A 15,242-nucleotide genomic window follows, 5' to 3' on the forward strand; every position below is an offset into this window, starting at 1 on the left:
TTATTTTTAGGGGGAGCAATACTGGGATTTGAAGTCAGAGCTTTGTGCATGCAAAGCAGGTGCTCTGTTGCTTGAGCCACACCTCCAGTTCATTTTTCTTTGGTTGTTTTTGGAGATTGGGTCACATGAACTATTTGCACAGGCTGGCCTCAAGCTGCAGTCCTCCTGATGTCAGCTTCGCAAGTAGGGAGTGTTACAGGCGTGAGCCACTGGTGCCCAGCTTGAGATAGGTTCTTGCTAATTTCTTTTGCCTGTACTGACTTCTAACTGTGATGTTCCCATCTCTGCCTCCCAGATAGCTGGGACCACAGGACTGGGCCACCACATCTACCCTTCCGATTAATATTTGACAGATACAAAAGCAATTCAATGCAAGTTATTCAATGAACAGCCTTTCATCAAAAACTTCTGGACAATTTGGATATCCATATGCCAAGAAAAAAGAACTTTGATCTAAACTTTACACTTTTTTCGAAAATTAATCAAAATGCATTATGGACTCAAGTATAAAATTTAATTTGTTAAGCTGCCAAGAAAAAAAAAGGCGTAGGAGGAAATCTTTGGAAGCTCTGGCTGGATAAAGAGTTCTTAGACTTGGCACCAAACATTCTTAAAGCAAAAATTGATATATTGAAACTCATAAAAATTAGAAACCTTTGCTATATGAAAGTCTCTATTAATGGTATAAAAAAGATGAATCACATATCGGAGAACATATTTGCAAGTCACATGTCTGATAACAGGATTACATTTGAAAGAAAGGACTGTCAAAATCCAATAGTAAAACTATAACCAGTCCTTAGATAATGATCAAAAGACACAAATGGGAATTTTGATGGGAAGATGTACAGATGACAAATAAGCACATGAAAGATGCTTAGTATCCCTAGCCATTAGGGAAAAGCAAATTAAATCCATAGTGAGAAATCATTATACATCTGCCAGATGGCTATACTAGCAAGTAGTGTCAATATCCAATGCTCACCATGATACAGAACAGAATCACATGAACATTGCTGGTGGGATTGTAAAATGGCAGCTTCTTTCAAAATGAAAACTTATGATCCAGAAATTGCACTCTTATGCATTTATTGTAGAAAATTGAAAATGTTATTTTTACCTAGAAACTGGCATATGAATATTTATAGCAATTGTATTCATAATAGCCCCAAATCTGAAACTCCCTAATCTCCTCTACTAGCTGAACAAGTCCGTCTATATCATGGAATACTGCTTAGCAATCAAAATTGAATGAATTATAGTACACATAGCAACTTGGATGAACCTGAAGGAAATTATGCTGAATGAAAGAACTATGCAGCCTTTCAGAAGAGTACATAGTGTATGATTCTATAACATTTGTGAAATAGCAGGCAATAGAAGGAGAACAGAGTAGTCATTTATAGGTTTTAAAGGACAGGAGGGAAGGTGGTGAGCCCTGTAAAGGGTTAGTCTTGTGGTGGTGGTACAGTTAAGATTCTTGATTATGGTGGTGGTTACACAGACTTCACGTGTAATAAAATTTCATAGAACTGTACACATGTATAGCTGGGCAAATCAGAACAAGTTTTATGGATTGTACCAATTTCAAAATTCTGATTTTTATATTATACTGTAGTTGTGCAAGGTTGGGGGAGGCCAAGTGAAGGGTGCACAGACTCTACCTGTATTTTTTCTTCTGCTAAATCTACACTTATTTCTAAATTATTAGTTAGCAAAATGGAAAGAGAGAACACCTTAAGGGTCTTTTAAATATCTAGATGTCCAGGCCACACTTCATATAAATTAGGTCATTATTTCTACAGGTGAAAGTAGGCATCTGTATTTTTTTGTTAATTAAAACTCATCCCATTCCCATGTGCAACCAGGTTTGAGAACAAGTACTCATTAACGTGAGTGGCTGTCGTCATTGTCACACTCCTCCCCCTCATGACAGCACTAATAGAGCCCCTCCATGCCAGGCATGGTTTGAAGCACTTTACGTCCATCACTACATTTTGTTATTGGTAATAATTGCTTTTCTTCATTCACTGCCCTCCTTCGCCTTCCTTTCCCATTGTGGACCAATTGGACAGTGACTGATGATTCTGGAAGCATGGAAAATGCAGAACTTCCTCTTCCTTACACGGTGGCACTGAGTTGATTTTGGAAAGGAGCCTGAGTTGTCATGAGTTCTCCTTTTGTGCCCATACTCCCCTTGACTTCTGCCTATAACATGAGAATGGCATCTGAAGACTGGGGGTCAGTGTTGCTGTTGGACATGGGGTGATTTCTAAAGAGTTCTCCCTTGTTCACAAGGAGGTTGGCGTGAGTTGATGTTGGAAAGTCTTCACTCTTCTGGTCTTCTATATTGCCTCCTACCTAGAGATGGTCCTTTTGAGTTTGGACATGTGTGGTGTGGTCATGGTATCATCTGGAATAGGAAAGATGCAGAGCAAGGCAATGAGACATCCCTGTGGACATGGGTGCTATGATTTGAATGTGGTTTGTCCCCACCAAATCTCAGGGTGAGCATTGTGGAAGCATTGAAAGGCAGGGCCTCATGGGAGGTGCTTTGGTCTTTGGGAGCCCTCATTTATGGATTAATGCCTTTCTCATGGGAGTAGGCTAGCTATTCCATGATTCTTCCCCTATATCTGCACCTGCCTACTTCTACTATGTGTTGAAGCAGTCAAAGACCCTCACCAGAAGCTGCCAGGATGCAGCCTTCTTATTTTGGACTTCCCAGCCTCCAGAACTATGAGCCAAAAGTAAACCTTTATTCTTTATAATTTAGCCAGTCCAAGATATTCTGCCAAAGCAACAGAAAACAGACTGGGACATTTAGTTAACTCAGGTCCACACCTGTGTGTGTCAGATGGCCAACTTAGCCTCTTGGAAGACAGATCGTGAATCAGGCTATAGTCTGGGGGAGTTAGTTGCATTGTCTTTTTTGGGCTGCTGGGTTAATGTGTTTCATAATTTCTTAAGCCCTTGAAAATCCTCAGCTGCCAAAAACAAATGTTTATATACCTGTGACATTGCAGAAAATGAATGTGTCTTGGGGCTGGAGGGTGAAGAAGAGATAGAAAACATGGGAAGTCTTCCCAAGCAATAAGCAGAGCTGCCATGTTGCCTGGTCTGAGGACCCCATTCTCGTAGACAAAGATGTCACCCCCATTCTGCAGTCAATTCTGACGTGCTGTGAATAGGCTGAAACTAAGCTGGCAGTTTCACAGGTCTGAGAACCAAGTGACAAAAAGGGACCAATGTGCAGAGGTGACTAAGCCACATAAATTCTCCACAAAACTTTGAGACTCCATCATGCCCTACATACATCCCTTCACCAGCACCTAGAAGTCAGTCACTGCTCTGTGCCTCAGTTTCCCTTTATTAAGAGTTTGAAGTGTTGGCTTTATTTTCCTGAACAATTACAATTCTCTTGACAATCTCAACACAGGTTTAGGAGAAATATAGTACTTGTAGACTCATGATTCCTTTGCTGTCTTAAATTCAGTGAAGTCTAGAAGACATCCTACCTGGGGTGGAAGAAACTCCTTGGCCTTGTAGGGAGAGGAGTGGTGACTAAAGGTAAGGACAGAACTTCTCAGTTCTTGTTTAGGCTCAGTTAGTCTCTTGTTCTGTCAGGGTTGCCAGATTTGGTACTAATCTCTTCTGTCAACACAAATCAAAAGCAGACATTTAGATAAAAGCCAGTATCAAAAAGGAAGAAGGATAGGGACAGCTTAGTACCTTTGCTATGATTTATTCCTGTTCTCTTTGAAAGTGAAATTGATACCTGAGGGGCTGGGCTGGATGTAACTGAAAGGTGTGGGGAATTGGCAGATGGGGAGATGGTGGGCCATGGTGGGAATCTTCTTTCCTCTGTCTCATGCTCCCTGGGGCAGCACATTCTGGAAGACATGGGACCTGTTGGAACCACCGTTTATTGACTCCAGAAGGCTTTTTGTCTGGAACACCTTTAATGTCTCTGAAGAGATTTTGTGGGCAGGGCTTCTTTTCCTGTTTTAATAACCCGTTATCAACTACAGAGTTGCTGCTAGTAAGATATCAATTATTGCTTATGCAAGACTTGGCATCACTTGAAACCACATTCCATCCTCAGAACATGATGGCTGCTCTGAGCCAAAATCCAGAGAGGGTTTGAGGACAAGTTGTGTACACAGTCATTAAGTCAGCCAAAAGAATATATTTTTACCCTGTAAATTGAATGTCAGTTATGCAGTGGTGATTACTGCAAGAAGCTATAATTTATACTAGGGGAAGTGAAGATTTTGTTTAAGAGATAAGAAGTATTGCTTAAAAATAGAGAGAGAGGGGTAGGGATAGGTTACAAAGCCCCCGAAGACTCAACTGCATGGAAATTCAAGCAAACACTTAGTGTCAGAAAAAGAATGAGTCTATATAACATCCAGGTTTCTTGAGAGAGTGCATCACACAAACTTAAAGTAGTTGTGTGCCACAGAACATTTCTGTTGGTGGTCAACAACACACCATGTATATCATGGTGGTTCCATATGTTCATATCACCTAGTGCCGAGTAGCAGTCCCGGTTTATGTAAGTACTCTCCATCATGTTCTCACAACAATGAAGCTGCCTGACAATGCACTTCTCAGATTGTGTCCTGGTTGTCAGGGAACCAGAACACAATGGTTGTGTCCTGGTTGTAGTTAGTAAGTGAACAGAAGTGGGAGTACCATTTCTGTAGCTTGTCTGTCCCTTAGAATATTCACCATTGGAGCGGGCTGTATAGATGAAGCATTTGAGCCATGTAGTTTGTGTTCTGAACCTGTCAACACTAATGCCCTCCCTAGTCTCACCCCAAAATTTGGGAATGTTGGCAGGAAAAATAAAAAAAGGTCAGATATTTGACTTTGACTACCCAAGAGGTTGTAAATCTTGTGTGGCCTGGCTAAAATCTTGGTAAGAATTCTTGCTGTTGGCTATCAACTTGGGCTTCTCCCTGGACTTTGTGAGCAAAAGGACTATTAAAGGGAACATGAGAAAGATCTCAAACATTTGTGTTCTGTCTCATGGTGAAGAGAAACCTGGTCAAGATTAGCCAAGAAGACAGGCTGGGGTCTTCATGAAAACTGCCTGGAAGCAGAGCTCAGCTCAGTCCATGAAAGAGCTATGATGCTGGCCCTGCCTGGGGTGTTAACAGACAGCTGTTTCCAGAGGCCACCTTGTCTTGGTTCTGGTGACCCACTGGGTTCATCTGGGAACCCATGTTAAAATACAGCTGTCTGCCCTTCCTCCAGAGATCCTGTTCTGAGGTGACCCCTATGTACTTTGTATGTTAATATTCCCAGGTGATTCTCATCTTATCAGCCAGGGCTGATGACCTATTTGGGGTGCTTATCAATTCAGAGTTCTCCATCAGTTGTGGCTTTCAAGTGCATGCTTGGCTACCATGTTAGTCAGCTTTCCTTCACTGTGACAGAATACCCAAGATAATCAGCTTATGAAGAGGGAAGGTTTATTTTGGCTCATGGTTTCAGAGTTTTCAATCCATGGTTGGTTGACCCCATTGCTTTTGGTTCTGTGGCAAAACAGCACATCATGGTAGGGAGCATGTGTTGAATCCAGCTGCTCACCTCATTGCAACAAGGAGGCAAAGACTGGAAGAGGACACCAGAAGAACAGGATGGGATCTTCTGTCGCTTTCAGTAGCATACCCCCAATAACCAGAATGCCTCCCACTAAGCCTTCCCTGCTAAAACTTCCACTGTTTTTCAATAGTGTCGATCTGGGAACCACGCCTTAAGCACATCATTAGCCTTGGGGATATTCCAGATCAAAAACTGGGAATTTTATAGAAGTGGGGAATCCTCATTTCCCCCCTCCCGACTACACATACTTCTTACACCACCTGAAACAGAAGCTGTGGTGGGGGCCCAGCAATTTGAGTCCCTCCCCAGAGGATTCTAATGTGCTGAAGATTGAGCACAACTGGTCTGTGCTGTGGCAATGGTCTTCAAACTTTGATGGATGTTAGAATCATCTGGGAGCTCTTAAAATTCCAGGTGCTGAAGCCATGCCTCATACCAGTAAAATCAGAATCTCTGGTCATAGGAGCCAGTATTTTTGAGATGTTTCTCGAAGACTCCTCCATGTAACCACATTTAAAAACCAGTGTTTTCTAGAACTTGAGCATTAGTCTTAGTCTTCTGATTCTAGAATTTGTGTTTGAAGTTCTGTTCTGCCTTCCTAGTTTTAAGTTGCGTTAGGCAGGACATAAACTGCCTTGGAGCCTCAGAGAGATGCCACAGACTCCACTGGACTTCTAGTTTAATGTACTCAGGAGAAAGGCTTACCCAGATTCAACGCTGAGGTGGCGTTCTCAAACATACCCAGCCACCTAAGAATTATAGGCAAAGATCATTATTCCATGGTCTCATTCCATCATTCCATGGAAAAAAATCTTTCACGAGAAATTTTCAGATATAGTCAGGCTGATTTGATTTTTTTTTCAATTTCATTAATTTACAGACACTTACCAGCCCTTCTTATGAGGTTAGCATTGGACCAGGATGATAAAAAGTTCTGGGCTATTCAGGTGTAAGGAGGAATGACAAATCCTCGTTTTAGGCTGGCTCTGAGAGATGTGGACGGAAGAATTGTAGGGTCAGGAGTCAGTTCCTGAAGAAGGACCTCCCTCAAGGATGGAGGGCAGCCTCAGAATGCAGAGGAGTTCCAGATGGGCAAAGAATGTGAGTGAAGGCACCATGAGGATGTGTGGGAGTCATGCAGGGGTTGGGGTCACTCACTCCCTGCACTGTGACAAGCACTTCACAGCCCAGGAAGGTTGATGGGGCAGTATACACTCCTGCCCCACCCTCTGCCCAGCTCCTTGGCGGGCTGGAAAAGGCAGAGTCCAAATAATTAGAGCATGAAGCCCCTCCTGATATGTGGATTTAAAGGAGGACGTTAGCAGCAGGAAGCAGCCTGTCCTTAGGATTACTACTGCTGGGAGTACCCTCTGCCCTTTGATGTCCCCTAAGAGCATTGAAACTTTGGGAAGCAGCAGGTTTTCTCTTAGCTGCAGTCCCTCCTGTAGGCCAGTTGATCCTCTCCCCTGCACTGGCCTTTGAAGGAAGAGGAAATCCCAGTGGACCACATTCCAGTGCCCACTAAAGGGCTGGCACTGGTGACTGGGAAGGCCTCAGAGGCAGGTAGCAGGGGCCTCAGAAGCTAGTGGGGGAGTTTTTTCATCATATACTGCTTGGTATCCTTTGAATTTCTACCATGCACTTTTTTTTGGCCGAAGAATAAATTAATGAGTGCCACAATCCAAGCCTTTTCCTATTGGCTGAGAAGAACCCTCCCGGGGAAATGTAGCAGTTGCCATCGTTTGTGAGTGCAAAGCTTAGTAAATCTCAGCTTCGAAGGATGCCAAGCTGCTAAATCAAGGTTGAATTGAAAAGGATCTGGTCTGGCTAAGAGATGGCAGTGGTTAGAAAAAATATACTCTCCTTTGTTTCTTTGGGCATGGGGTGTGGGGTGGGAGTCCTCATATAAAACCAGTCTACCTGTTATTCCTTGATATGCAGGGTACAACTCCAGGACCTCCCCATGCTTGGCCCTGTGCCTGGACTCTCTCATGCTGAACGAATAAGAGCATAGATGGAAGGGTTAGGGTAGCTGCTCAGGCCCTCAACCTGAGGGGGCGGCAGCCCTCAGCACACCAGGAATTAGGCACCCCTGCCTCTAAGAGAATACAGCAAACAGAAGCCCTAATGGTGATCCCACCACCTTCTCCCTGTTGGCCACCACACTGCCCATTACACTTGCCTTCCTAGTCACTTCTGTAGATAGATATGCTGAGGTGGATAATGTGAACTGCAGAGTGCATTGGGGGCAAGGGATGGGTCTGAATCAGGAACATCACTGGAGGCAGAAAAGCAGATGACCTAGCCTGGGACAGTGGGAGTCTGGGCACTGGAGGTGCAAAGTGAAAAACATCGTATCCCCTCCCTTTCCAGGCTGTGTAGACCCCAGAAGTTGCATTGAAAGGGGAGAACTGAACTTGACATTCTGGCATGTTGCCTCTGCAGCACTCCACAGGAAACAGACACTTAAGACTTGGAGTGCCTATAGAGTTCCCAAAATGTGAAAAATTACTCTGTTTACATATACATAATTTTTACAATCCGTTGTCAGCAGGAAGATCCCACTTGACTTCTGTAGGGCTTTCTTAGACTGGCATTTAATCTGTGAGTGGTTTTACTGTCTGTCAGTTTCCTGTCCTAGTCAGTCCTGTGTTTGCAGTGCCATTAGGCAAATTACTTGGAAGCTAGAAGCAGCATCTTCTCATTCTTATCAGATCTCCCATTTCCTTCATCAGTTTCATGATCCCTATGACACTCTGCTGCATGATCTTTTTTTTGGCAGAAGGTTGGGAGCTTATTTTGCTATAGAGAGGCCCTTTGCCCTCTTCAACTTGGCTGTCTTCTCACCTAATAAGCTGTGTGCATGGTCTTGTTGTAGAGGCAGCCTGGAAACAAAATTCACAATTGAGTCTCCCTGAGCTGCAGAGCACACTAGGCAGAGTGGGAGGAGTGAATGAGCTGTGAGCTCCTGCCTGGTTGCCCTTAGCCCTCAAAACCTGTACAGTACCTCATGTGTGCCTCCATCAGACCCTCCAACAGACTTCAAGGGGAGCCAGGGTCCTGGTAGATTACTGTGCAACTTGGGAGTGCAGGGGGATGCATGAAGAGGACTCTTGACTTGGTGGTTTTCCTGTGTACAAGCAATAATCAAAAACGGACAAATAAAAAGCAGACCATTTTTACAACATCACCCAAAGGGATGGAATACCCAGGAATGATGCTCCTGTGAAAAGGAGGACCTTTGTGATGCATGCTACAAAACCTTGCGAAGGGTCACTCAAGAAAGCCTGAAAAAAATGGAGAAGTCTCAGGATGGCAAGGCTCAAAATTCTAATGATGTCATTTCTTTCCCAGTTAATCAATATATTCAGTGCAATCCCAAACTAAAATGATCTTTAATGGGGCTTGACAAAGCAAATCATACAGAAGAGGGAAGTTCTCAAAGTATCTGAGATCATTGGAGGGAGGGTTGAGTAAAGAGGGTAAGAAAAGAGAATGGCTCATCGCTTCTACCCACTCTTCTTGTCCTGATGGGCAGAGACTTTCCTCAACAGTGCGCCACCTTTTCATCTGAGTCAGCATTGTCCCCCATCTAAGACAGTCATCTTGGAAGGCTGTATCTTTAGTCCATCATTATAGCAGTCATTCTAAACAGCTTCAGAATTTCTAACTGGAATTAGCTTCACCATTCTATCAAATTCCCAGGGCAGAAATAATCTTGGCTTTATAGATTTGGCATGCATGTATAAAATCTTTCAAGTCTTACTTGACTCTCAGTCTCTTGGAGTTATGAGACACATTTTTGCATGCACCTGTTGAGCCCTCTAAGCAGTGGAGACGTTGTGGGAAAGGGGAGGAGGTAAACCTCCAAGGAGGTGTCCTTCACTTGGGAGCCTGCCTTATGGTGTGCTTGAGCCAGCCCTTTCGTGCACATGGGACCGTGGGAGGATGCATACCACAGGTGACTTCTGCCCTGCTGATGGGTTAATGGATCTAGATGTTCATGTACAGCTTTTACTTTATAGCAGTTGTTTGAGCCTTTCCTGTAGTCAGCTCTACTCTAAGAGCTGATGAGGTGACTAGCTCACCATGTAAGAAATCTGTCACATGGGAGCAAAACCAGCTGGACAGATGTTAGTGAACTTTTAGGATCTATTAATGCCAGAAAACAGCACTTCACATAGATGGCAGTAGCTTTGGCCCTAGGTCTACCTCCCTTGAGTCTTTATTTGCTTCAGCCTGCCACAGGCACAAAGAACCAGGCAAGAGTGGGGCCTTCTGCATTCAAAAGTAGATTGCTGGGACAGGAGCAGAGATGTGAGGCTGTTCCCAGGTCACTGTCTTCACCCCCTTCATATGAAGAGCAGCCTACGGAAGATAGTAGTTGTGCAGTCCTGGACAGGATGACCACTGACCCAGAGAAGTTGGGTCTCTTAGACTGTGAAGTTCTGTTCCGGGGTCTCTCATTTACAGTCCCTGGGCCACATCTGTTCTGTTCAGTAAGCTTATTGCAGAAGAAATATGAATTGTGAAAGTATTTAAGGGCGGGGGGACTTTGTAGTTCACCACAGCCCCCTTCCTGTTGACGCCACTCCCCACTTCCCTTGTTAATCTGCAGCTCTCGGGGCATCTGGGTTTGTAGCTGGGGCCTCAGTCTTCCTTCACTTGGACAGTGCTTAGACCACGTGCGGCCATAACGTCCATACCCACTACCGCCATGCTATTAAGCTCCATGTGCCCAACACCTAGATGCATGACTGGCCCAGAGAAAGCATTCAGCAAATATTTGCTAAGCAAATGCTTTAAGTGTCACTCCCCCTCTTTAGCTAGAGATGAGCCAAAGCTCAGAGGTAAGTTGTTGACTAGAATAGGGGGCAGATCACTCATGCTTCGTCCTTTTCCTTTTTTTTCCCACCTCCCCCTCCCTTTTTCAGTATCTGTTTCTCAACACAATTAGCTGAATTTTTGTTAAATTAAAAGCTAAAGCCCACTTGCTATGATCTTTGTGTGTATAGGTGCACGTGTTCATATACACATGTACACACAAACCCCAGGCAAGGCTACTTGGAGGATCTGACCCATGTATCTGATGTCAAAATGTAAATTCAAGAACTTGAGTATCTTTTTTGTCATGTTGGTACTTTGGTTAGTTAAGAGACACAATATATTTTATATATGTATTATGCATTTTTACCTACCATGCAATAACCCATTATAGCAAGGCACACTTAATACCAGTACGGCTAATCCTTGTTTACCCATTGGTGATTCAGAATTCCAGTGTTTTAGGATTATTTTTGCTGACATGACATTGTGTGCAATATAGATAAACACATCACCACCCCCTAGTCTGCTATGGCACTGTCATAATTGCTGTCTCTGAGACTTGAGAAGCTCTTTTTCCTGTACAAAAACCAAAAAACAAACAAAAAAAAGTCCCTGGCATGGGAAGATTTTGATGTTATTGATGCATCTTTGTTTTGTTCTCCATAAATAGAATTATTGGTGATCCTGACATTCAGCCTCCTCTTCAACTTATTATAATTGAGTTCAAGTGTTAGACTGTGTGACTTGCAGACTTTGTAAATAAAGTTTCTGAGTAGCCAAAGATTAGGGCAAGAGGTACTGACAGTGAAGAATTCCTCTCCAGTACAAAACTGACTTGTTAAGTATTATTATGTTAATTAACAATAACATGTAAAAACCTGCCCACTATTTTCTAGAAAGTGCCATCAGCCATTCCTGTGACTATAAAGTCAATAATATCTATTAAATAAACCCTACAGAACTGCTGATATAGGGCTCTGGCCAAATCCCACCTTCCAGTGAAGAGGCTATGTTTGTAGGAGCCATTCTTCTGGGTTCTTCATCCACACCAAATATTCATTTCCCTAAGCCAGCTAGGACTAATTTGAGAAGAGGCCAGACCAGAGCCCTATACCTAACATCAGAATCCCAGAACTTCTGAGAGATGGGTAAGCTCAGAGCCAAGAAAAGCTGAACTAACTTCCAACGTGGCAAATATACTGAGTCCAGAACTCCTAGCATCTCTTGTGGCATCCAGGGTCTTGGATGAAGCTAGGAGAAGTGGAGCATTGTGGGAATTCTCTCGGAATTCCCTCTACAGTGTGCTCGGGATTTCCCGAAGCAAGAACAGGAGCTGTGTGTTGCTTTGTTTTAAGATAAAATCAACCCAAGGCCATTAATTTATTATTGTGTCTGATACATGTGACATGAAGCCCATCTGTGCCCTCAATCCCGTCGTCATTTAGAGTTAAAATTACTGAGTGTACTTAATACCACATTTTTTTTTGTTAAATATAACATTGCCAGAAATAATAGATGCCCTGGGACATAAACCTAAAATAACATGGAATTTTCAGTCAGGTAATCTTTAATTTAAACTAAAAATAACCTAAACAGTAGTTTATATGAACCTCAAGTATTAAGACTCCCTGCCCAATGCTAGTTCATCAAACTGTAAATTTATGAAACACTTGGTTAGAATTTGAGTGTTTAAAACCAGATCAAGTGTGATCTATATTAGAGACAAGGTCTGGAAAGCCAACAATCCCACTCCTGGCTTGTCTTGCTGACTGGAACATTCCTTTGGGAAGTCGTCCTCTGAGGGCTGGCAGAGAGAAATGCTCACAGCATGCCTTGCACCCCTAGTGGGTCAGATCCTGTGAGGAACATAGAGTTGTCATGGTACCATCAGCTTTTCTGAGCACTTTTGTGAATGTCCTGTGTGTCCCCTGGGCTCCAGGAGAGTCTGATAGTGTAGGGAAGATGTGTTTTCATTTTATAACCCATTGACCACCACAGAAAACCTGGACGTGGCCCCATGTGTACCATTCCTGCATCTGTGGCGAGACCTTGTCCAGGGCTTGGCTCTCCTCTGATTATATCTTTTCCCAACAACATCCCTGTTTGAAAAAACAAGGGGGCTGCTCAGGAGATCCCAGCTGGGGAAGATGGGAGTGGCTTGGCAAAACGTGGTGATAGAACAGTTAATTGGTGTGTTGATCCCCAAAGGACTGTGCCCCACATTTGAAGAAATCACCTCCATTCAATCTCAGCCCAGTTGTTAGCAATAGAGAAAGGTTTTAGAGAATTCCTGTGGGGAGAGTTGAGGTCCCTGGAGGAATTTAACCATTTCTGGAGGGAAAAAAAAAAAGATAACTCTGTGACTATTGGGGGGAATGTGCAAATTTGGCCACATGTGATGTGTTCTTCGCAGTGCACCTAGTGAGGCCTTTGTTACTTGTGGCTGTACTAGCAGAAAGGGTGTTTTGTGTGTGTGTGTATGAGATAGAGGATTTGGTGTGTGTGGGGGGGTGTGAGTAGGCAAGTGAAACCCCTGTGTACATTCTCAGATGATTTCCCCAGCTAAGAATCCCAGAACCTTAGGCTTTCTGAAAACATTGGTTTTGCTAAAGAAGCAAAACGTTCGTTTCTCTTGGGTGTGTGTTCCGTAAGGGTTTCACATTGTTAATATGAAGAGGCTGTGAATTTAGGTAGGGCATGGTGGAGCACGCCTGTAATCCCAACTCCTTGAAAGGTGGAGATTGGATGATCACAGTTCAAGGCTGATCAGTGCAGAAATGCTAGACCTTATCTGAAAAACAAACTGAAAGCAAAAAGAGTTTAGGGCATGGCTCACATTGTAGAGCACTTGAGTCAGTGGAGGGGGGAAGGAGAGAGAGAGAGAGAGAATAACTTGATGGTCTTGATTTGCATTTCCTGATGACTGGTGACATTGAACATCTTTTCATGTGCACAGCCATTTGTCTGTGGAGAAATGTCTATTCAAGTCTTTAGCACATTTTTTAATTCAGATTTTATTTTTTGCTGTTGAATTATAGGAGTGGCTGCATATTTTGGAAATTGCCCTCTTACGTTATGCTCAGACAAATAAGCCAGTTATGGAAGAACAACACTACAGGATTCTCCTTGTATGGGTTATCTAACATAGCCAAACTCATAGAAGAGTGCAGTGATGGGTGCCGGGGCACAGAGAGGGGAGAATGGACTTAGCTAATCAAGCTAAGATGAGTAGGGTTTAGCAAACTGCTAGACTATATTGTCACTGTCCTCAACAATAGTGCACACTCAGACAACACTGTCCCTATGCTTAACAATACTGTACACTTAAAATTGTTCTTACCACAATAAAATAAAATTCTAAAGAAGTGAACATCAGAGCTGGGATGTAGCTCAGTGGAAGAACACTTACCTAGCATCACAAAGAAAAAAAGAAAAGAAAAAATAAACTTCAAAAAAGAAAAAATCAATTGGGAGAGAAAAAAATCTTTTTTGTATGCAAAGAATGAATTTTATGCTTTTAAGAAGCTAAATGGAAATTGCTTTCCCACGTATTCACATATAAATCAACATTCTCCATTGCCCACCAAAAATAAAACAAGCTTAGTAACTGCACTGAGAAATGACTTGCTTTATTCAACAGTGGCCACTCAAATATATCTAAATTATTCTCCTTGGCCAGAATGATCTGATCATCTCTGGTTCTCCTTTTAACCCTATGTGAGTGGACACCTGCTATCTAGGCAGGGGGACCAGATGGTTACAAGCAGAGATGTTTTTCACTATTCTGCTGGGCAATCTGCCTCTGTCCTGAGTTAGCACACCTGTCATGGATACAAGTTCTTCAATTTTTGGCACTCTCTTCAGTATTAAATAGATGATCCATTCAGTAAATATTAACCAAGTGCTTGCTCAGCACCAGTGTGATGGGGAAGCTGTGCTGAGGGAATCAGGTGAGTGGGAGGAGCCTACAGGAACCTAGGGGACAGCACTTGGAGTTTGGTAGAAAGGTCCACACTGCAGGAACACGGTCATTGGCACTTAGTGAATGCTGTAGAAGCTCTCCTTAGTTCCACAGGAAGAGATGATCAGTTGACTAATGAACTGGAGAATTGGTTCAAATAGAGAAACATCAAGAAATTATGCTACATGATTTAAACACTTTCCTTTAACTTAAGCTATGAAAATAGTACTATGTTTTCAATATTATGTAGTGCATATAGTATATTACAAATGATAATAATTAGATACAGTTTTTCACCAACTTTGTGATAGAGGGGAAGCCTTTTCTTTGAAGATTATCTCCCACTGGCCTTCCATGTCAACTTCCTCTCTCCCAGCACACCTGTAGTGCGAGTGTGAGTCCAGCTTCTCTCAGATGTATTTCTGTATAATGGCAGAAGCAAAAAGCAATCCCAATGAAGCAATCTGGGAGCAGATTTTTGCCATTTACTCCTTATCCCTTACGGTTATCTTGCCCCTCACCCATTTTGACATTTTAGCTACTAGCTAAATTAGTTTTCATTAAAAAAAAACACACACACACACACAAATGAAACTTTACTTTTGCACTCGTATTTCACCGGTTAACCCATCGTGTAACCATGTGTATGGACTGAAATCACAAGTATCACTGGCACCAGAAGGTTTGAGAATAAATACACTTAACCCTGGGTGAGTGTGGCCCCCACTCCACTGATGGGCACACACACGTGTGGATGATCAGAGAGAGCCCTGTTATCCCAAGATCCAGGGTGCAGGAGTGCCAGCTGGTGTGTTTTTCAGAGGGCGTGCTTTAGCTGATC

General features: G+C 43.0%; 1 protein-coding gene across 5 annotated transcripts in view; it reads left to right on the top strand.

Moving 5' to 3' along the window:
- Positions 1-15,242, top strand: part of Adamts17 (ADAM metallopeptidase with thrombospondin type 1 motif 17) — a 333,323-nt gene that overhangs the window by 148,210 nt on the left and 169,871 nt on the right. The window lies entirely within an intron of this gene.

Source organism: Castor canadensis, chromosome 19 (assembly GCF_047511655.1).
Source record: "Castor canadensis chromosome 19, mCasCan1.hap1v2, whole genome shotgun sequence".
Lineage (NCBI taxonomy): Eukaryota > Metazoa > Chordata > Mammalia > Rodentia > Castoridae > Castor > Castor canadensis.